The following is an 18,096-nucleotide window of genomic DNA, read 5'->3' as shown; positions in this document are numbered from 1 at the left end:
GCCGCGAACGTCCTCTCCTGTCAAAGTGGAGCTCTGGAGCAGAGCAGGCGGGGCCTGAGATCTGCCGCTTCAGCCAAGCAAACAGGGCCTACCGTGACGCCGGAAGCCGGGACGAGGAGTCACTGCGGCTTCCTGCGAGGCCAAAGAAACACACACTCTGGCTTCTCTTCATAACGTACAAGTCTTTCGCCTTTTACTAAAGACTTCCGTGGAGAGTGAGGCTAAGGAGTTGCACCTATTTTTTGGCAGGGTCTGCCGTCAGGCTGGGCCCTCTCCTCGTTGTTCAAAAGAAATAGTAGAAGAAAGCGCGCAATTCCAGGGAGCTCCGCAGGCCTCTGAGGTACTGTGGGTGGGCGGAGATTTGAAGCGGCTCCCTCCCTGTGAGCCAAGTGAAAGAGCGCACCGTAACAAGCGAGAAGTGTCCCGAGAAGGCGGCTCAGCCAGGAACCCGCAGGAGGCCATCGCTTCTCGGCCTTTTGGCTAAGATCAAGTGTAGTATCTGTTCTTATCAGTTTAATATCTGATACGCCCCCGATTCGGGGGCAACGTATTAAACGCATTTTTAGAACAGGGAGCCGAATAAGGGGCTCGCTCCGTTCGCTCCACGCATCGACCCGGTATTGCAGCGCCTCCGGGAACGGTGCCCCCTTTGCTGACTTTGTGCAAAAGCAAGAAAGCCAAACAAGTTAAGGTCCGCCAAGCCAAGAGCCAGAAAGCAGCCTGAAGCCGCGAACGTCCTCTCCTGTCAAAGTGGAGCTCTGGAGCAGAGCAGGCGGGGCCTGAGATCTGCCGCTTCAGCCAAGCAAACAGGGCCTACCGTGACGCCGGAAGCCGGGACGAGGAGTCACTGCGGCTTCCTGCGAGGCCAAAGAAACACACACTCTGGCTTCTCTTCATAACGTACAAGTCTTTCGCCTTTTACTAAAGACTTCCGTGGAGAGTGAGGCTAAGGAGTTGCACCTATTTTTTGGCAGGGTCTGCCGTCAGGCTGGGCCCTCTCCTCGTTGTTCAAAAGAAATAATAGAAGAAAGCGCGCAATTCCAGGGAGCTCCGCAGGCCTCTGAGGTACTGTGGGTGGGCGGAGATTTGAAGCGGCTCCCTCCCTGTGAGCCAAGTGAAAGAGCGCACCGTCACAAGCGAGAAGTGTCCCGAGAAGGCGGCTCAGCCAGGAACCCGCAGGAGGCCATCGCTTCTCGGCCTTTTGGCTAAGATCAAGTGTAGTATCTGTTCTTATCAGTTTAATATCTGATACGCCCCCGATTCGGGGGCAACGTATTAAACGCATTTTTAGAACAGGGAGCCGAATAAGGGGCTCGCTCCGTTCGCTCCACGCATCGACCCGGTATTGCAGCGCCTCCGGGAACGGTGCCCCCTTTGCTGACTTTGTGCAAAAGCAAGAAAGCCAAACAAGTTAAGGTCTGCCAAGCCAAGAGCCAGAAAGCAGCCTGAAGCCGCGAACTTCGTCTCCAGTCACCCCTCTCCTGTCAAAGTGGAGCTCTGGAGCAGAGCAGGCGGGGCCTGAGATCTGCCGCTTCAGCCAAGCAAACAGGGCCTACCGTGACGCCGGAAGCCGGGACGAGGAGTCACTGCGGCTTCCTGCGAGGCCAAAGAAACACACACTCTGGCTTCTCTTCATAACGTACAAGTCTTTCGCCTTTTACTAAAGACTTCCGTGGAGAGTGAGGCTAAGGAGTTGCACCTATTTTTTGGCAGGGTCTGCCGTCAGGCTGGGCCCTCTCCTCGTTGTTCAAAAGAAATAATAGAAGAAAGCGCGCAATTCCAGGGAGCTCCGCAGGCCTCTGAGGTACTGTGGGTGGGCGGAGATTTGAAGCGGCTCCCTCCCTGTGAGCCAAGTGAAAGAGCGCACCGTCACAAGCGAGAAGTGTCCCGAGAAGGCGGCTCAGCCAGGAACCCGCAGGAGGCCATCGCTTCTCGGCCTTTTGGCTAAGATCAAGTGTAGTATCTGTTCTTATCAGTTTAATATCTGATACGCCCCCGATTCGGGGGCAACGTATTAAACGCATTTTTAGAACAGGGAGCCGAATAAGGGGCTCGCTCCGTTCGCTCCACGCATCGACCCGGTATTGCAGCGCCTCCGGGAACGGTGCCCCCTTTGCTGACTTTGTGCAAAAGCAAGAAAGCCAAACAAGTTAAGGTCTGCCAAGCCAAGAGCCAGAAAGCAGCCTGAAGCCGCGAACTTCGTCTCCAGTCACCCCTCTCCTGTCAAAGTGGAGCTCTGGAGCAGAGCAGGCGGGGCCTGAGATCTGCCGCTTCAGCCAAGCAAACAGGGCCTACCGTGACGCCGGAAGCCGGGACGAGGAGTCACTGCGGCTTCCTGCGAGGCCAAAGAAACACACACTCTGGCTTCTCTTCATAACGTACAAGTCTTTCGCCTTTTACTAAAGACTTCCGTGGAGAGTGAGGCTAAGGAGTTGCACCTATTTTTTGGCAGGGTCTGCCGTCAGGCTGGGCCCTCTCCTCGTTGTTCAAAAGAAATAATAGAAGAAAGCGCGCAATTCCAGGGAGCTCCGCAGGCCTCTGAGGTACTGTGGGTGGGCGGAGATTTGAAGCGGCTCCCTCCCTGTGAGCCAAGTGAAAGAGCGCACCGTCACAAGCGAGAAGTGTCCCGAGAAGGCGGCTCAGCCAGGAACCCGCAGGAGGCCATCGCTTCTCGGCCTTTTGGCTAAGATCAAGTGTAGTATCTGTTCTTATCAGTTTAATATCTGATACGCCCCCGATTCGGGGGCAACGTATTAAACGCATTTTTAGAACAGGGAGCCGAATAAGGGGCTCGCTCCGTTCGCTCCACGCATCGACCCGGTATTGCAGCGCCTCCGGGAACGGTGCCCCCTTTGCTGACTTTGTGCAAAAGCAAGAAAGCCAAACAAGTTAAGGTCCGCCAAGCCTAGAGCCAGAAAGCAGCCTGAAGCCGCGAACGTCCTCTCCTGTCAAAGTGGAGCTCTGGAGCAGAGCAGGCGGGGCCTGAGATCTGCCGCTTCAGCCAAGCAAACAGGGCCTACCGTGACGCCGGAAGCCGGGACGAGGAGTCACTGCGGCTTCCTGCGAGGCCAAAGAAACACACACTCTGGCTTCTCTTCATAACGTACAAGTCTTTCGCCTTTTACTAAAGACTTCCGTGGAGAGTGAGGCTAAGGAGTTGCACCTATTTTTTGGCAGGGTCTGCCGTCTGGCTGGGCCCTCTCCTCGTTGTTCAAAAGAAATAATAGAAGAAAGCGCGCAATTCCAGGGAGCTCCGCAGGCCTCTGAGGTACTGTGGGTGGGCGGAGATTTGAAGCGGCTCCCTCCCTGTGAGCCAAGTGAAAGAGCGCACCGTCACAAGCGAGAAGTGTCCCGAGAAGGCGGCTCAGCCAGGAACCCGCAGGAGGCCATCGCTTCTCGGCCTTTTGGCTAAGATCAAGTGTAGTATCTGTTCTTATCAGTTTAATATCTGATACCCCCCTGATTCGGGGGCAACGTATTAAACGCATTTTTAGAACAGGGAGCCGAATAAGGGGCTCGCTCCGTTCGCTCCACGCATCGACCCGGTATTGCAGCGCCTCCGGGAACGGTGCCCCCTTTGCTGACTTTGTGCAAAAGCAAGAAAGCCAAACAAGTTAAGGTCCGCCAAGCCAAGAGCCAGAAAGCAGCCTGAAGCCGCGAACGTCCTCTCCTGTCAAAGTGGAGCTCTGGAGCAGAGCAGGCGGGGCCTGAGATCTGCCGCTTCAGCCAAGCAAACAGGGCCTACCGTGACGCCGGAAGCCGGGACGAGGAGTCACTGCGGCTTCCTGCGAGGCCAAAGAAACACACACTCTGGCTTCTCTTCATAACGTACAAGTCTTTCGCCTTTTACTAAAGACTTCCGTGGAGAGTGAGGCTAAGGAGTTGCACCTATTTTTTGGCAGGGTCTGCCGTCAGGCTGGGCCCTCTCCTCGTTGTTCAAAAGAAATAATAGAAGAAAGCGCGCAATTCCAGGGAGCTCCGCAGGCCTCTGAGGTACTGTGGGTGGGCGGAGATTTGAAGCGGCTCCCTCCCTGTGAGCCAAGTGAAAGAGCGCACCGTCACAAGCGAGAAGTGTCCCGAGAAGGCGGCTCAGCCAGGAACCCGCAGGAGGCCATCGCTTCTCGGCCTTTTGGCTAAGATCAAGTGTAGTATCTGTTCTTATCAGTTCAGGCGAGAAGCAAAGAAAGATGGCGACGGCGTCGGCCAGTTTTTCCGAGAGAGATGCAAGAATATCTGGAACAAGAATTACTTTGAGATTTGAACTACTGGAGAAAGACATCCAACTTCACGACAGAATAACCTTTGGACGGAAGATCCTCTTCGAAGCCCTGAAGATACAGCCGGAGGAAATATACTGCTTACAACAGAGCACCGCAAGTAAGCACTACGACGTGACATTTTCTACAGGAGAATATGCAGAAGAAGTGAGAAGGAAGTGTATTTTCGCGGAAGATGAAGAGCTGCGGAGATACACGGTGATCCCACTGTACCGAAATGACTACAGAATTTTAACAATACATATGTACAACCCATGGGTCACGGAGGAGACTATTCGGTACTTTCTAGGGAGATACGTTAACGTTCTCCCAGGGGTACGCAAAATAAAGGACGGTCTAGGCATATGGACCGGAAAGAGACAATTCCGCATCAAATTGCGTGCAGATATGGATAGTGACGATGGATATTGTCACCCGCCAGCAGTTTTTTCTATCGGCGCGGATAGAGGCTTCCTTGTCTATGCAGGGCAGCCTCAGGCATGTCGGAAATGCGGGAGTACTGGACACGACGTTGAAAGATGCGACCAGGTGAGGTGTAGGAGTTGCGGCAAGATTGGACATATTACGAGGGACTGCAAGGAGCCTAGGAGATGCCATCTATGCGACTCGGAAGCGCATATGGCGAGAGATTGTACTAAGCCGCGGCCCTATGCAGCCGTGGTAAAGACTGGACTTGCTGAGGAAAAACGCAGTGAAGAAGAAAGAGACATCGGTGAAGGAACAAGGCCCCAGGAGCCGTCACCAGCTGCTGGAAATCAGGCTGATGAGGACAAAGTGGAAGGTGTGGAGGAGGGGTCGGAGCAACGGGAGGAGAAGGGAGAGAGGATTTCTGAGCAAGGTGGTGAGAAATTGCAGCAGGGGGAGGAACCCCAGCAACATTGGGAAGTGGTAGCAAAACCACGGAGGAAGACTGCTAAAAGGAGGAGAAAGGTGAGTTCAGCCGCCCTCTCCGAAGATAGTAAGAAAAGCGAACAGGATATTAGGGAGGAGGTGTTGGAGGAAGGCGGAAACGTGGAGGGTTATGTGTTAAGGGGGACACAGACTGAGTGTATGCATACCCCCCCAAGCGACGTGACAAGTGATGGAGATATGGAAGAGGAAGGTGAGAGTGAAGGAAAGTCAGAGGACTCTTTTATAAAAACCCTCCTGTCACATGTTAATATGGATAGTTAGAGAATTTAAGAGAGGAGGTAAAATAAATCATGAGACTCTTTGTTTTGTTTTTTTTCTTCCCTTTTATTACTTTTCTCTTTGCTCTGTGTGTTTTGTTTGTTTTTTGTTTTTGGTATGGGAAAACTACGGATAATTACCCTGAATGTCAGGGGGCTAAAAAGTGCCCGAAAGAGAAAAATTGTTTATGAATTTTTGTTGAGCCAAAATTTTGATGTTTGTTTGGTTCAGGAGGCTCACTTGGGGGACGAGAGGGATGTTGTTTTGTTTACTGAGGAATGGAGGGGAGGGGAAGCTCTTTGGAGCATTGGGGGGGTACACGGGTCTGGAGTTGGGGTGTTATGCGGGAATAAAGATATACGGATACTTGAGAATTTTACTGTAATACAAGGAAGGGTAATGGTGGTGGATATTGATAAAAATGGGACTCGATGTCGAATAATAAACGTATACGCACAGGTGGAACCTGGGCTACGAAAGGACCTTTTTCTAAAGATGGATACTTGCTTTTTAACCAGGAAAGCTATAATTGTGGGAGGGGATTTTAACTGCTCTTTGGAAAGGGAAAAGTTCTCCCTCCCCTTTAAGACTTTTATTGAAAAATATGGCTTAATCGATGTCATGGGGAAGATACTGGGGAAGCAAGTAGGGTATACTTGGAAAAATACAAGGGGGGTGAAGAGTAGGTTAGACTACATCTTAGTAGAAAAAAAGTGTAAAATAATAAGGGGAAAAACAATACCGGCCCTCTTTACAGACCACTATGTAGTTGATGTGGAGCTTGAGATAGCAGGGCCTGATTTTGGAAAAGGCTACTGGAAGCTTAATAATGACGTTCTTGCAGAGAAAGCTTTTAGGGAAGGCTTCATGAAAATCTTCCCGATCTGGGTTGAGATGAAAAGTTTATATAGAAATAATGTGGCTTGGTGGGAGGATATAAAGAAAAAAATAAAAAAGTTTACGATTGAATATTGTACAGAGAGGTCAAAACTTCGAAAGAAGGAGTTTGATACAATACAAAAGGAGATAGAAAAAATCTATGCCAAGGAAAATATGGGAAGGGAAATTAAAAAGGAAGGGTACCTGGAGAATTTAAAAATGAGACAAGAGGAATTACTTGAGAGAAAAGCGAGGGCCGAAACATTTAAATTAAAACAGGAGGAGTATATGGAGTACGAGAAATGCAACGTATTAAACCCATTTTTAGAACAGGGAGCCGAATAAGGGGCTCCCTCCGTTCGCTCCACGCATCGACCCGGTATTGCAGCGCCTCCGGGAACGGTGCCCCCTTTGCTGACTATGTGCAAAAGCAAGAAAGCCAAACAAGTTAAGGCCTGCCAAGCCAAGAGCCAGAAAGTAGCCTGAAGCCGCGAACGTCCTCTCCAGTCACCCCTCTCCTGTCAAAGTGGAGCTCTGGAGCAGAGCAGGTGGGGCCTGAGATCTGCCGCTTCAGCCAAGCAAACAGGGCCTACCGTGACGCCGGAAGCCGGGACGAGGAGTCACTGCGGCTTCCTGCGAGGCCAAAGAAACACACACTCTGGCTTCTCTTCATAACGTACAAGTCTTTCGCCTTTTACTAAAGACTTCCGTGGAGAGTGAGGCTAAAGAGTTGCACCTATTTTTTGGCAGGGTCTGCCGTCTGGCTGGGCCCTCTCCTCGTTGTTCAAAAGAAATAATAGAAGAAAGCGCGCAATTCCAGGGAGCTCCGCAGGCCTCTGAGGTACTGTGGGTGGGCGGAGATTTGAAGCGGCTCCCTCCCTGTGAGCCAAGTGAAAGAGCGCACCGTCACAAGCGAGAAGTGTCCCGAGAAGGCGGCTCAGCCAGGAACCCGCAGGAGGCCATCGCTTCTCGGCCTTTTGGCTAAGATCAAGTGTAGTATCTGTTCTTATCAGTTTAATATCTGATACCCCCCTGATTCGGGGGCAACGTATTAAACGCATTTTTAGAACAGGGAGCCGAATAAGGGGCTCGCTCCGTTCGCTCCACGCATCAACCCGGTATTGCAGCGCCTCCGGGAACGGTGCCCCCTTTGCTGACTTTGTGCAAAAGCAAGAAAGCCAAACAAGTTAAGGTCCGCCAAGCCAAGAGCCAGAAAGCAGCCTGAAGCCGCGAACGTCCTCTCCTGTCAAAGTGGAGCTCTGGAGCAGAGCAGGCGGGGCCTGAGATCTGCCGCTTCAGCCAAGCAAACAGGGCCTACCGTGACGCCGGAAGCCGGGACGAGGAGTCACTGCGGCTTCCTGCGAGGCCAAAGAAACACACACTCTGGCTTCTCTTCATAACGTACAAGTCTTTCGCCTTTTACTAAAGACTTCCGTGGAGAGTGAGGCTAAGGAGTTGCACCTATTTTTTGGCAGGGTCTGCCGTCAGGCTGGGCCCTCTCCTCGTTGTTCAAAAGAAATAATAGAAGAAAGCGCGCAATTCCAGGGAGCTCCGCAGGCCTCTGAGGTACTGTGGGTGGGCGGAGATTTGAAGCGGCTCCCTCCCTGTGAGCCAAGTGAAAGAGCGCACCGTCACAAGCGAGAAGTGTCCCGAGAAGGCGGCTCAGCCAGGAACCCGCAGGAGGCCATCGCTTCTCGGCCTTTTGGCTAAGATCAAGTGTAGTATCTGTTCTTATCAGTTTAATATCTGATACGCCCCCGATTCGGGGGCAACGTATTAAACGCATTTTTAGAACAGGGAGCCGAATAAGGGGCTCGCTCCGTTCGCTCCAAGCATCGACCCGGTATTGCAGCGCCTCCGGGAACGGTGCCCCCTTTGCTGACTTTGTGCAAAAGCAAGAAAGCCAAACAAGTTAAGGTCTGCCAAGCCAAGAGCCAGAAAGCAGCCTGAAGCCGCGAACTTCCTCTCCAGTCACTCCTCTCCTGTCAAAGTGGAGCTCTGGAGCAGAGCAGGCGGGGCCTGAGATCTGCCGCTTCAGCCAAGCAAACAGGGCCTACCGTGACGCCGGAAGCCGGGACGAGGAGTCACTGCGGCTTCCTGCGAGGCCAAAGAAACACACACTCTGGCTTCTCTTCATAACGTACAAGTCTTTCGCCTTTTACTAAAGACTTCCGTGGAGAGTGAGGCTAAGGAGTTGCACCTATTTTTTGGCAGGGTCTGCCGTCAGGCTGGGCCCTCTCCTCGTTGTTCAAAAGAAATAATAGAAGAAAGCGCGCAATTCCAGGGAGCTCCGCAGGCCTCTGAGGTACTGTGGGTGGGCGGAGATTTGAAGCGGCTCCCTCCCTGTGAGCCAAGTGAAAGAGCGCACCGTCACAAGCGAGAAGTGTCCCGAGAAGGCGGCTCAGCCAGGAACCCGCAGGAGGCCATCGCTTCTCGGCCTTTTGGCTAAGATCAAGTGTAGTATCTGTTCTTATCAGTTTAATATCTGATACGCCCCCGATTCGGGGGCAACGTATTAAACGCATTTTTAGAACAGGGAGCCGAATAAGGGGCTCGCTCCGTTCGCTCCACGCATCGACCCGGTATTGCAGCGCCTCCGGGAACGGTGCCCCCTTTGCTGACTTTGTGCAAAAGCAAGAAAGCCAAACAAGTTAAGGTCTGCCAAGCCAAGAGCCAGAAAGCAGCCTGAAGCCGCGAACTTCCTCTCCAGTCACCCCTCTCCTGTCAAAGTGGAGCTCTGGAGCAGAGCAGGCGGGGCCTGAGATCTGCCGCTTCAGCCAAGCAAACAGGGCCTACCGTGACGCCGGAAGCCGGGACGAGGAGTCACTGCGGCTTCCTGCGAGGCCAAAGAAACACACACTCTGGCTTCTCTTCATAACGTACAAGTCTTTCGCCTTTTACTAAAGACTTCCGTGGAGAGTGAGGCTAAGGAGTTGCACCTATTTTTTGGCAGGGTCTGCCGTCAGGCTGGGCCCTCTCCTCGTTGTTCAAAAGAAATAATAGAAGAAAGCGCGCAATTCCAGGGAGCTCCGCAGGCCTCTGAGGTACTGTGGGTGGGCGGAGATTTGAAGCGGCTCCCTCCCTGTGAGCCAAGTGAAAGAGCGCACCGTCACAAGCGAGAAGTGTCCCGAGAAGGCGGCTCAGCCAGGAACCCGCAGGAGGCCATCGCTTCTCGGCCTTTTGGCTAAGATTAAGTGTAGTATCTGTTCTTATCAGTTTAATATCTGATACGCCCCCGATTCGGGGGCAACGTATTAAACGCATTTTTAGAACAGGGAGCCGAATAAGGGGCTCGCTCCGTTCGCTCCACGCATCGACCCGGTATTGCAGCGCCTCCGGGAACGGTGCCCCCTTTGCTGACTTTGTGCAAAAGCAAGAAAGCCAAACAAGTTGCCAAGCCAAGAGCCAGAAAGCAGCCTGAAGCCGCGAACGTCCTCTCCTGTCAAAGTGGAGCTCTGGAGCAGAGCAGGCGGGGCCTGAGATCTGCCGCTTCAGCCAAGCAAACAGGGCCTACCGTGACGCCGGAAGCCGGGACGAGGAGTCACTGCGGCTTCCTGCGAGGCCAAAGAAACGCACACTCTGGCTTCTCTTCATAACGTACAAGTCTTTCGCCTTTTACTAAAGACTTCCGTGGAGAGTGAGGCTAAGGAGTTGCACCTATTTTTTGGCAGGGTCTGCCGTCTGGCTGGGCCCTCTCCTCGTTGTTCAAAAGAAATAATAGAAGAAAGCGCGCAATTCCAGGGAGCTCCGCAGGCCTCTGAGGTACTGTGGGTGGGCGGAGATTTGAAGCGGCTCCCTCCCTGTGAGCCAAGTGAAAGAGCGCACCGTCACAAGCGAGAAGTGTCCCGAGAAGGCGGCTCAGCCAGGAACCCGCAGGAGGCCATCGCTTCTCGGCCTTTTGGCTAAGATCAAGTGTAGTATCTGTTCTTATCAGTTCAGGCGAGAAGCAAAGAAAGATGGCGACGGCGTCGGCCAGTTTTTCCGAGAGAGATGCAAGAATATCTGGAACAAGAAATACTTTGAGATTTGAACTACTGGAGAAAGACATCCAACTTCACGACAGAATAACCTTTGGACGGAAGATCCTCTTCGAAGCCCTGAAGATACAGCCGGAGGAAATATACTGCTTACAACAGAGCACCGCAAGTAAGCACTACGACGTGACATTTTCTACAGGAGAATATGCAGAAGAAGTGAGAAGGAAGTGTATTTTCGCGGAAGATGAAGAGCTGCGGAGATACACGGTGATCCCACTGTACCGAAATGACTACAGAATTTTAACAATACATATGTACAACCCATGGGTCACGGAGGAGACTATTCGGTACTTTCTAGGGAGATACGTTAACGTTCTCCCAGGGGTACGCAAAATAAAGGACGGTCTAGGCATATGGACCGGAAAGAGACAATTCCGCATCAAATTGCGTGCAGATATGGATAGTGACGATGGATATTGTCACCCGCCAGCAGTTTTTTCTATCGGCGCGGATAGAGGCTTCCTTGTCTATGCAGGGCAGCCTCAGGCATGTCGGAAATGCGGGAGTACTGGACACGACGTTGAAAGATGCGACCAGGTGAGGTGTAGGAGTTGCGGCAAGATTGGACATATTACGAGGGACTGCAAGGAGCCTAGGAGATGCCATCTATGCGACTCGGAAGCGCATATGGCGAGAGATTGTACTAAGCCGCGGCCCTATGCAGCCGTGGTAAAGACTGGACTTGCTGAGGAAAAACGCAGTGAAGAAGAAAGAGACATCGGTGAAGGAACAAGGCCCCAGGAGCCGTCACCAGCTGCTGGAAATCAGGCTGATGAGGACAAAGTGGAAGGTGTGGAGGAGGGGTCGGAGCAACGGGAGGAGAAGGGAGAGAGGATTTCTGAGCAAGGTGGTGAGAAATTGCAGCAGGGGGAGGAACCCCAGCAACATTGGGAAGTGGTAGCAAAACCACGGAGGAAGACTGCTAAAAGGAGGAGAAAGGTGAGTTCAGCCGCCCTCTCCGAAGATAGTAAGAAAAGCGAACAGGATATTAGGGAGGAGGTGTTGGAGGAAGGCGGAAACGTGGAGGGTTATGTGTTAAGGGGGACACAGACTGAGTGTATGCATACCCCCCCAAGCGACGTGACAAGTGATGGAGATATGGAAGAGGAAGGTGAGAGTGAAGGAAAGTCAGAGGACTCTTTTATAAAAACCCTCCTGTCACATGTTAATATGGATAGTTAGAGAATTTAAGAGAGGAGGTAAAATAAATCATGAGACTCTTTGTTTTGTTTTTTTTCTTCCCTTTTATTACTTTTCTCTTTGCTCTGTGTGTTTTGTTTGTTTTTTGTTTTTGGTATGGGAAAACTACGGATAATTACCCTGAATGTCAGGGGGCTAAAAAGTGCCCGAAAGAGAAAAATTGTTTATGAATTTTTGTTGAGCCAAAATTTTGATGTTTGTTTGGTTCAGGAGGCTCACTTGGGGGACGAGAGGGATGTTGTTTTGTTTACTGAGGAATGGAGGGGAGGGGAAGCTCTTTGGAGCATTGGGGGGGTACACGGGTCTGGAGTTGGGGTGTTATGCGGGAATAAAGATATACGGATACTTGAGAATTTTACTGTAATACAAGGAAGGGTAATGGTGGTGGATATTGATAAAAATGGGACTCGATGTCGAATAATAAACGTATACGCACAGGTGGAACCTGGGCTACGAAAGGACCTTTTTCTAAAGATGGATACTTGCTTTTTAACCAGGAAAGCTATAATTGTGGGAGGGGATTTTAACTGCTCTTTGGAAAGGGAAAAGTTCTCCCTCCCCTTTAAGACTTTTATTGAAAAATATGGCTTAATCGATGTCATGGGGAAGATACTGGGGAAGCAAGTAGGGTATACTTGGAAAAATACAAGGGGGGTGAAGAGTAGGTTAGACTACATCTTAGTAGAAAAAAAGTGTAAAATAATAAGGGGAAAAACAATACCGGCCCTCTTTACAGACCACTATGTAGTTGATGTGGAGCTTGAGATAGCAGGGCCTGATTTTGGAAAAGGCTACTGGAAGCTTAATAATGACGTTCTTGCAGAGAAAGCTTTTAGGGAAGGCTTCATGAAAATCTTCCCGATCTGGGTTGAGATGAAAAGTTTATATAGAAATAATGTGGCTTGGTGGGAGGATATAAAGAAAAAAATAAAAAAGTTTACGATTGAATATTGTACAGAGAGGTCAAAACTTCGAAAGAAGGAGTTTGATACAATACAAAAGGAGATAGAAAAAATCTATGCCAAGGAAAATATGGGAAGGGAAATTAAAAAGGAAGGGTACCTGGAGAATTTAAAAATGAGACAAGAGGAATTACTTGAGAGAAAAGCGAGGGCCGAAACATTTAAATTAAAACAGGAGGAGTATATGGAGTACGAGAAATGCAACGTATTAAACCCATTTTTAGAACAGGGAGCCGAATAAGGGGCTCCCTCCGTTCGCTCCACGCATCGACCCGGTATTGCAGCGCCTCCGGGAACGGTGCCCCCTTTGCTGACTATGTGCAAAAGCAAGAAAGCCAAACAAGTTAAGGCCTGCCAAGCCAAGAGCCAGAAAGTAGCCTGAAGCCGCGAACGTCCTCTCCAGTCACCCCTCTCCTGTCAAAGTGGAGCTCTGGAGCAGAGCAGGTGGGGCCTGAGATCTGCCGCTTCAGCCAAGCAAACAGGGCCTACCGTGACGCCGGAAGCCGGGACGAGGAGTCACTGCGGCTTCCTGCGAGGCCAAAGAAACACACACTCTGGCTTCTCTTCATAACGTACAAGTCTTTCGCCTTTTACTAAAGACTTCCGTGGAGAGTGAGGCTAAAGAGTTGCACCTATTTTTTGGCAGGGTCTGCCGTCTGGCTGGGCCCTCTCCTCGTTGTTCAAAAGAAATAATAGAAGAAAGCGCGCAATTCCAGGGAGCTCCGCAGGCCTCTGAGGTACTGTGGGTGGGCGGAGATTTGAAGCGGCTCCCTCCCTGTGAGCCAAGTGAAAGAGCGCACCGTCACAAGCGAGAAGTGTCCCGAGAAGGCGGCTCAGCCAGGAACCCGCAGGAGGCCATCGCTTCTCGGCCTTTTGGCTAAGATCAAGTGTAGTATCTGTTCTTATCAGTTTAATATCTGATACCCCCCTGATTCGGGGGCAACGTATTAAACGCATTTTTAGAACAGGGAGCCGAATAAGGGGCTCGCTCCGTTCGCTCCACGCATCAACCCGGTATTGCAGCGCCTCCGGGAACGGTGCCCCCTTTGCTGACTTTGTGCAAAAGCAAGAAAGCCAAACAAGTTAAGGTCCGCCAAGCCAAGAGCCAGAAAGCAGCCTGAAGCCGCGAACGTCCTCTCCTGTCAAAGTGGAGCTCTGGAGCAGAGCAGGCGGGGCCTGAGATCTGCCGCTTCAGCCAAGCAAACAGGGCCTACCGTGACGCCGGAAGCCGGGACGAGGAGTCACTGCGGCTTCCTGCGAGGCCAAAGAAACACACACTCTGGCTTCTCTTCATAACGTACAAGTCTTTCGCCTTTTACTAAAGACTTCCGTGGAGAGTGAGGCTAAGGAGTTGCACCTATTTTTTGGCAGGGTCTGCCGTCAGGCTGGGCCCTCTCCTCGTTGTTCAAAAGAAATAATAGAAGAAAGCGCGCAATTCCAGGGAGCTCCGCAGGCCTCTGAGGTACTGTGGGTGGGCGGAGATTTGAAGCGGCTCCCTCCCTGTGAGCCAAGTGAAAGAGCGCACCGTCACAAGCGAGAAGTGTCCCGAGAAGGCGGCTCAGCCAGGAACCCGCAGGAGGCCATCGCTTCTCGGCCTTTTGGCTAAGATCAAGTGTAGTATCTGTTCTTATCAGTTTAATATCTGATACGCCCCCGATTCGGGGGCAACGTATTAAACGCATTTTTAGAACAGGGAGCCGAATAAGGGGCTCGCTCCGTTCGCTCCAAGCATCGACCCGGTATTGCAGCGCCTCCGAGAACGGTGCCCCCTTTGCTGACTTTGTGCAAAAGCAAGAAAGCCAAACAAGTTAAGGTCTGCCAAGCCAAGAGCCAGAAAGCAGCCTGAAGCCGCGAACTTCCTCTCCAGTCACTCCTCTCCTGTCAAAGTGGAGCTCTGGAGCAGAGCAGGCGGGGCCTGAGATCTGCCGCTTCAGCCAAGCAAACAGGGCCTACCGTGACGCCGGAAGCCGGGACGAGGAGTCACTGCGGCTTCCTGCGAGGCCAAAGAAACACACACTCTGGCTTCTCTTCATAACGTACAAGTCTTTCGCCTTTTACTAAAGACTTCCGTGGAGAGTGAGGCTAAGGAGTTGCACCTATTTTTTGGCAGGGTCTGCCGTCAGGCTGGGCCCTCTCCTCGTTGTTCAAAAGAAATAATAGAAGAAAGCGCGCAATTCCAGGGAGCTCCGCAGGCCTCTGAGGTACTGTGGGTGGGCGGAGATTTGAAGCGGCTCCCTCCCTGTGAGCCAAGTGAAAGAGCGCACCGTCACAAGCGAGAAGTGTCCCGAGAAGGCGGCTCAGCCAGGAACCCGCAGGAGGCCATCGCTTCTCGGCCTTTTGGCTAAGATCAAGTGTAGTATCTGTTCTTATCAGTTTAATATCTGATACGCCCCCGATTCGGGGGCAACGTATTAAACGCATTTTTAGAACAGGGAGCCGAATAAGGGGCTCGCTCCGTTCGCTCCACGCATCGACCCGGTATTGCAGCGCCTCCGGGAACGGTGCCCCCTTTGCTGACTTTGTGCAAAAGCAAGAAAGCCAAACAAGTTAAGGTCTGCCAAGCCAAGAGCCAGAAAGCAGCCTGAAGCCGCGAACTTCCTCTCCAGTCACCCCTCTCCTGTCAAAGTGGAGCTCTGGAGCAGAGCAGGCGGGGCCTGAGATCTGCCGCTTCAGCCAAGCAAACAGGGCCTACCGTGACGCCGGAAGCCGGGACGAGGAGTCACTGCGGCTTCCTGCGAGGCCAAAGAAACACACACTCTGGCTTCTCTTCATAACGTACAAGTCTTTCGCCTTTTACTAAAGACTTCCGTGGAGAGTGAGGCTAAGGAGTTGCACCTATTTTTTGGCAGGGTCTGCCGTCAGGCTGGGCCCTCTCCTCGTTGTTCAAAAGAAATAATAGAAGAAAGCGCGCAATTCCAGGGAGCTCCGCAGGCCTCTGAGGTACTGTGGGTGGGCGGAGATTTGAAGCGGCTCCCTCCCTGTGAGCCAAGTGAAAGAGCGCACCGTCACAAGCGAGAAGTGTCCCGAGAAGGCGGCTCAGCCAGGAACCCGCAGGAGGCCATCGCTTCTCGGCCTTTTGGCTAAGATTAAGTGTAGTATCTGTTCTTATCAGTTTAATATCTGATACGCCCCCGATTCGGGGGCAACGTATTAAACGCATTTTTAGAACAGGGAGCCGAATAAGGGGCTCGCTCCGTTCGCTCCACGCATCGACCCGGTATTGCAGCGCCTCCGGGAACGGTGCCCCCTTTGCTGACTTTGTGCAAAAGCAAGAAAGCCAAACAAGTTGCCAAGCCAAGAGCCAGAAAGCAGCCTGAAGCCGCGAACGTCCTCTCCTGTCAAAGTGGAGCTCTGGAGCAGAGCAGGCGGGGCCTGAGATCTGCCGCTTCAGCCAAGCAAACAGGGCCTACCGTGACGCCGGAAGCCGGGACGAGGAGTCACTGCGGCTTCCTGCGAGGCCAAAGAAACGCACACTCTGGCTTCTCTTCATAACGTACAAGTCTTTCGCCTTTTACTAAAGACTTCCGTGGAGAGTGAGGCTAAGGAGTTGCACCTATTTTTTGGCAGGGTCTGCCGTCTGGCTGGGCCCTCTCCTCGTTGTTCAAAAGAAATAATAGAAGAAAGCGCGCAATTCCAGGGAGCTCCGCAGGCCTCTGAGGTACTGTGGGTGGGCGGAGATTTGAAGCGGCTCCCTCCCTGTGAGCCAAGTGAAAGAGCGCACCGTCACAAGCGAGAAGTGTCCCGAGAAGGCGGCTCAGCCAGGAACCCGCAGGAGGCCATCGCTTCTCGGCCTTTTGGCTAAGATCAAGTGTAGTATCTGTTCTTATCAGTTCAGGCGAGAAGCAAAGAAAGATGGCGACGGCGTCGGCCAGTTTTTCCGAGAGAGATGCAAGAATATCTGGAACAAGAAATACTTTGAGATTTGAACTACTGGAGAAAGACATCCAACTTCACGACAGAATAACCTTTGGACGGAAGATCCTCTTCGAAGCCCTGAAGATACAGCCGGAGGAAATATACTGCTTACAACAGAGCACCGCAAGTAAGCACTACGACGTGACATTTTCTACAGGAGAATATGCAGAAGAAGTGAGAAGGAAGTGTATTTTCGCGGAAGATGAAGAGCTGCGGAGATACACGGTGATCCCACTGTACCGAAATGACTACAGAATTTTAACAATACATATGTACAACCCATGGGTCACGGAGGAGACTATTCGGTACTTTCTAGGGAGATACGTTAACGTTCTCCCAGGGGTACGCAAAATAAAGGACGGTCTAGGCATATGGACCGGAAAGAGACAATTCCGCATCAAATTGCGTGCAGATATGGATAGTGACGATGGATATTGTCACCCGCCAGCAGTTTTTTCTATCGGCGCGGATAGAGGCTTCCTTGTCTATGCAGGGCAGCCTCAGGCATGTCGGAAATGCGGGAGTACTGGACACGACGTTGAAAGATGCGACCAGGTGAGGTGTAGGAGTTGCGGCAAGATTGGACATATTACGAGGGACTGCAAGGAGCCTAGGAGATGCCATCTATGCGACTCGGAAGCGCATATGGCGAGAGATTGTACTAAGCCGCGGCCCTATGCAGCCGTGGTAAAGACTGGACTTGCTGAGGAAAAACGCAGTGAAGAAGAAAGAGACATCGGTGAAGGAACAAGGCCCCAGGAGCCGTCACCAGCTGCTGGAAATCAGGCTGATGAGGACAAAGTGGAAGGTGTGGAGGAGGGGTCGGAGCAACGGGAGGAGAAGGGAGAGAGGATTTCTGAGCAAGGTGGTGAGAAATTGCAGCAGGGGGAGGAACCCCAGCAACATTGGGAAGTGGTAGCAAAACCACGGAGGAAGACTGCTAAAAGGAGGAGAAAGGTGAGTTCAGCCGCCCTCTCCGAAGATAGTAAGAAAAGCGAACAGGATATTAGGGAGGAGGTGTTGGAGGAAGGCGGAAACGTGGAGGGTTATGTGTTAAGGGGGACACAGACTGAGTGTATGCATACCCCCCCAAGCGACGTGACAAGTGATGGAGATATGGAAGAGGAAGGTGAGAGTGAAGGAAAGTCAGAGGACTCTTTTATAAAAACCCTCCTGTCACATGTTAATATGGATAGTTAGAGAATTTAAGAGAGGAGGTAAAATAAATCATGAGACTCTTTGTTTTGTTTTTTTTCTTCCCTTTTATTACTTTTCTCTTTGCTCTGTGTGTTTTGTTTGTTTTTTGTTTTTGGTATGGGAAAACTACGGATAATTACCCTGAATGTCAGGGGGCTAAAAAGTGCCCGAAAGAGAAAAATTGTTTATGAATTTTTGTTGAGCCAAAATTTTGATGTTTGTTTGGTTCAGGAGGCTCACTTGGGGGACGAGAGGGATGTTGTTTTGTTTACTGAGGAATGGAGGGGAGGGGAAGCTCTTTGGAGCATTGGGGGGGTACACGGGTCTGGAGTTGGGGTGTTATGCGGGAATAAAGATATACGGATACTTGAGAATTTTACTGTAATACAAGGAAGGGTAATGGTGGTGGATATTGATAAAAATGGGACTCGATGTCGAATAATAAACGTATACGCACAG

General features: G+C 51.5%; 32 non-coding genes and 2 pseudogenes across 32 annotated transcripts; all 34 read left to right on the top strand.

Annotated features, from left to right (window-relative positions):
* The first annotated feature begins 152 nt into the window (after positions 1-152).
* On the top strand, positions 153-266 carry LOC134642489 (U5 spliceosomal RNA). Its single transcript, XR_010096196.1, has one exon. It is a non-coding gene; the product is annotated as a U5 spliceosomal RNA (small nuclear RNA).
* A 194-nt stretch (positions 267-460) lies between these two features.
* Positions 461-651, top strand: LOC134641857 (U2 spliceosomal RNA). Its single transcript, XR_010095598.1, has one exon. It is a non-coding gene; the product is annotated as a U2 spliceosomal RNA (small nuclear RNA).
* A 226-nt stretch (positions 652-877) lies between these two features.
* LOC134642488 (U5 spliceosomal RNA) lies at positions 878-991 on the top strand. The gene has a single exon (XR_010096195.1). It is a non-coding gene; the product is annotated as a U5 spliceosomal RNA (small nuclear RNA).
* A 194-nt stretch (positions 992-1,185) lies between these two features.
* Positions 1,186-1,376, top strand: LOC134641845 (U2 spliceosomal RNA). Its single transcript, XR_010095585.1, has one exon. It is a non-coding gene; the product is annotated as a U2 spliceosomal RNA (small nuclear RNA).
* A 240-nt stretch (positions 1,377-1,616) lies between these two features.
* LOC134642487 (U5 spliceosomal RNA) lies at positions 1,617-1,730 on the top strand. The gene has a single exon (XR_010096194.1). It is a non-coding gene; the product is annotated as a U5 spliceosomal RNA (small nuclear RNA).
* Positions 1,731-1,924: 194 nt separating this feature from the next.
* On the top strand, positions 1,925-2,115 carry LOC134642608 (U2 spliceosomal RNA). The gene has a single exon (XR_010096308.1). It is a non-coding gene; the product is annotated as a U2 spliceosomal RNA (small nuclear RNA).
* A 240-nt stretch (positions 2,116-2,355) lies between these two features.
* LOC134642486 (U5 spliceosomal RNA) lies at positions 2,356-2,469 on the top strand. The gene has a single exon (XR_010096193.1). It is a non-coding gene; the product is annotated as a U5 spliceosomal RNA (small nuclear RNA).
* A 194-nt stretch (positions 2,470-2,663) lies between these two features.
* On the top strand, positions 2,664-2,854 carry LOC134642596 (U2 spliceosomal RNA). Its single transcript, XR_010096297.1, has one exon. It is a non-coding gene; the product is annotated as a U2 spliceosomal RNA (small nuclear RNA).
* A 226-nt stretch (positions 2,855-3,080) lies between these two features.
* On the top strand, positions 3,081-3,194 carry LOC134641893 (U5 spliceosomal RNA). The gene has a single exon (XR_010095634.1). It is a non-coding gene; the product is annotated as a U5 spliceosomal RNA (small nuclear RNA).
* A 194-nt stretch (positions 3,195-3,388) lies between these two features.
* On the top strand, positions 3,389-3,579 carry LOC134642378 (U2 spliceosomal RNA). The gene has a single exon (XR_010096101.1). It is a non-coding gene; the product is annotated as a U2 spliceosomal RNA (small nuclear RNA).
* A 226-nt stretch (positions 3,580-3,805) lies between these two features.
* Positions 3,806-3,919, top strand: LOC134642485 (U5 spliceosomal RNA). The gene has a single exon (XR_010096192.1). It is a non-coding gene; the product is annotated as a U5 spliceosomal RNA (small nuclear RNA).
* Positions 3,920-4,113: 194 nt separating this feature from the next.
* LOC134642444 (U2 spliceosomal RNA) lies at positions 4,114-4,304 on the top strand. The gene has a single exon (XR_010096156.1). It is a non-coding gene; the product is annotated as a U2 spliceosomal RNA (small nuclear RNA).
* Positions 4,305-6,587: 2,283 nt separating this feature from the next.
* Positions 6,588-6,739, top strand: LOC134642452 (U2 spliceosomal RNA; annotated as a pseudogene).
* Positions 6,740-6,979: 240 nt separating this feature from the next.
* On the top strand, positions 6,980-7,093 carry LOC134642589 (U5 spliceosomal RNA). Its single transcript, XR_010096291.1, has one exon. It is a non-coding gene; the product is annotated as a U5 spliceosomal RNA (small nuclear RNA).
* A 194-nt stretch (positions 7,094-7,287) lies between these two features.
* On the top strand, positions 7,288-7,478 carry LOC134642401 (U2 spliceosomal RNA). Its single transcript, XR_010096124.1, has one exon. It is a non-coding gene; the product is annotated as a U2 spliceosomal RNA (small nuclear RNA).
* A 226-nt stretch (positions 7,479-7,704) lies between these two features.
* LOC134642484 (U5 spliceosomal RNA) lies at positions 7,705-7,818 on the top strand. The gene has a single exon (XR_010096191.1). It is a non-coding gene; the product is annotated as a U5 spliceosomal RNA (small nuclear RNA).
* A 194-nt stretch (positions 7,819-8,012) lies between these two features.
* On the top strand, positions 8,013-8,203 carry LOC134642304 (U2 spliceosomal RNA). Its single transcript, XR_010096029.1, has one exon. It is a non-coding gene; the product is annotated as a U2 spliceosomal RNA (small nuclear RNA).
* Positions 8,204-8,443: 240 nt separating this feature from the next.
* Positions 8,444-8,557, top strand: LOC134642483 (U5 spliceosomal RNA). The gene has a single exon (XR_010096190.1). It is a non-coding gene; the product is annotated as a U5 spliceosomal RNA (small nuclear RNA).
* Positions 8,558-8,751: 194 nt separating this feature from the next.
* LOC134642584 (U2 spliceosomal RNA) lies at positions 8,752-8,942 on the top strand. The gene has a single exon (XR_010096286.1). It is a non-coding gene; the product is annotated as a U2 spliceosomal RNA (small nuclear RNA).
* Positions 8,943-9,182: 240 nt separating this feature from the next.
* LOC134642482 (U5 spliceosomal RNA) lies at positions 9,183-9,296 on the top strand. The gene has a single exon (XR_010096189.1). It is a non-coding gene; the product is annotated as a U5 spliceosomal RNA (small nuclear RNA).
* A 194-nt stretch (positions 9,297-9,490) lies between these two features.
* Positions 9,491-9,681, top strand: LOC134642330 (U2 spliceosomal RNA). The gene has a single exon (XR_010096055.1). It is a non-coding gene; the product is annotated as a U2 spliceosomal RNA (small nuclear RNA).
* A 219-nt stretch (positions 9,682-9,900) lies between these two features.
* Positions 9,901-10,014, top strand: LOC134641892 (U5 spliceosomal RNA). The gene has a single exon (XR_010095633.1). It is a non-coding gene; the product is annotated as a U5 spliceosomal RNA (small nuclear RNA).
* Positions 10,015-10,208: 194 nt separating this feature from the next.
* On the top strand, positions 10,209-10,399 carry LOC134642447 (U2 spliceosomal RNA). The gene has a single exon (XR_010096159.1). It is a non-coding gene; the product is annotated as a U2 spliceosomal RNA (small nuclear RNA).
* Positions 10,400-12,682: 2,283 nt separating this feature from the next.
* On the top strand, positions 12,683-12,834 carry LOC134642451 (U2 spliceosomal RNA; annotated as a pseudogene).
* A 240-nt stretch (positions 12,835-13,074) lies between these two features.
* LOC134642588 (U5 spliceosomal RNA) lies at positions 13,075-13,188 on the top strand. Its single transcript, XR_010096290.1, has one exon. It is a non-coding gene; the product is annotated as a U5 spliceosomal RNA (small nuclear RNA).
* A 194-nt stretch (positions 13,189-13,382) lies between these two features.
* On the top strand, positions 13,383-13,573 carry LOC134642400 (U2 spliceosomal RNA). The gene has a single exon (XR_010096123.1). It is a non-coding gene; the product is annotated as a U2 spliceosomal RNA (small nuclear RNA).
* Positions 13,574-13,799: 226 nt separating this feature from the next.
* On the top strand, positions 13,800-13,913 carry LOC134642481 (U5 spliceosomal RNA). The gene has a single exon (XR_010096188.1). It is a non-coding gene; the product is annotated as a U5 spliceosomal RNA (small nuclear RNA).
* Positions 13,914-14,107: 194 nt separating this feature from the next.
* On the top strand, positions 14,108-14,298 carry LOC134642339 (U2 spliceosomal RNA). The gene has a single exon (XR_010096064.1). It is a non-coding gene; the product is annotated as a U2 spliceosomal RNA (small nuclear RNA).
* Positions 14,299-14,538: 240 nt separating this feature from the next.
* Positions 14,539-14,652, top strand: LOC134642480 (U5 spliceosomal RNA). The gene has a single exon (XR_010096187.1). It is a non-coding gene; the product is annotated as a U5 spliceosomal RNA (small nuclear RNA).
* Positions 14,653-14,846: 194 nt separating this feature from the next.
* On the top strand, positions 14,847-15,037 carry LOC134642573 (U2 spliceosomal RNA). Its single transcript, XR_010096275.1, has one exon. It is a non-coding gene; the product is annotated as a U2 spliceosomal RNA (small nuclear RNA).
* Positions 15,038-15,277: 240 nt separating this feature from the next.
* LOC134642478 (U5 spliceosomal RNA) lies at positions 15,278-15,391 on the top strand. The gene has a single exon (XR_010096185.1). It is a non-coding gene; the product is annotated as a U5 spliceosomal RNA (small nuclear RNA).
* A 194-nt stretch (positions 15,392-15,585) lies between these two features.
* Positions 15,586-15,776, top strand: LOC134642329 (U2 spliceosomal RNA). Its single transcript, XR_010096054.1, has one exon. It is a non-coding gene; the product is annotated as a U2 spliceosomal RNA (small nuclear RNA).
* Positions 15,777-15,995: 219 nt separating this feature from the next.
* On the top strand, positions 15,996-16,109 carry LOC134641890 (U5 spliceosomal RNA). Its single transcript, XR_010095631.1, has one exon. It is a non-coding gene; the product is annotated as a U5 spliceosomal RNA (small nuclear RNA).
* A 194-nt stretch (positions 16,110-16,303) lies between these two features.
* LOC134642445 (U2 spliceosomal RNA) lies at positions 16,304-16,494 on the top strand. Its single transcript, XR_010096157.1, has one exon. It is a non-coding gene; the product is annotated as a U2 spliceosomal RNA (small nuclear RNA).
* The last annotated feature ends 1,602 nt before the right edge of the window (positions 16,495-18,096 follow it).

Source organism: Pelmatolapia mariae, linkage group LG14 (genome assembly GCF_036321145.2).
Source record: "Pelmatolapia mariae isolate MD_Pm_ZW linkage group LG14, Pm_UMD_F_2, whole genome shotgun sequence".
Lineage (NCBI taxonomy): Eukaryota > Metazoa > Chordata > Actinopteri > Cichliformes > Cichlidae > Pelmatolapia > Pelmatolapia mariae.
This window is presented reverse-complemented; position numbering and strand designations above follow the sequence as displayed.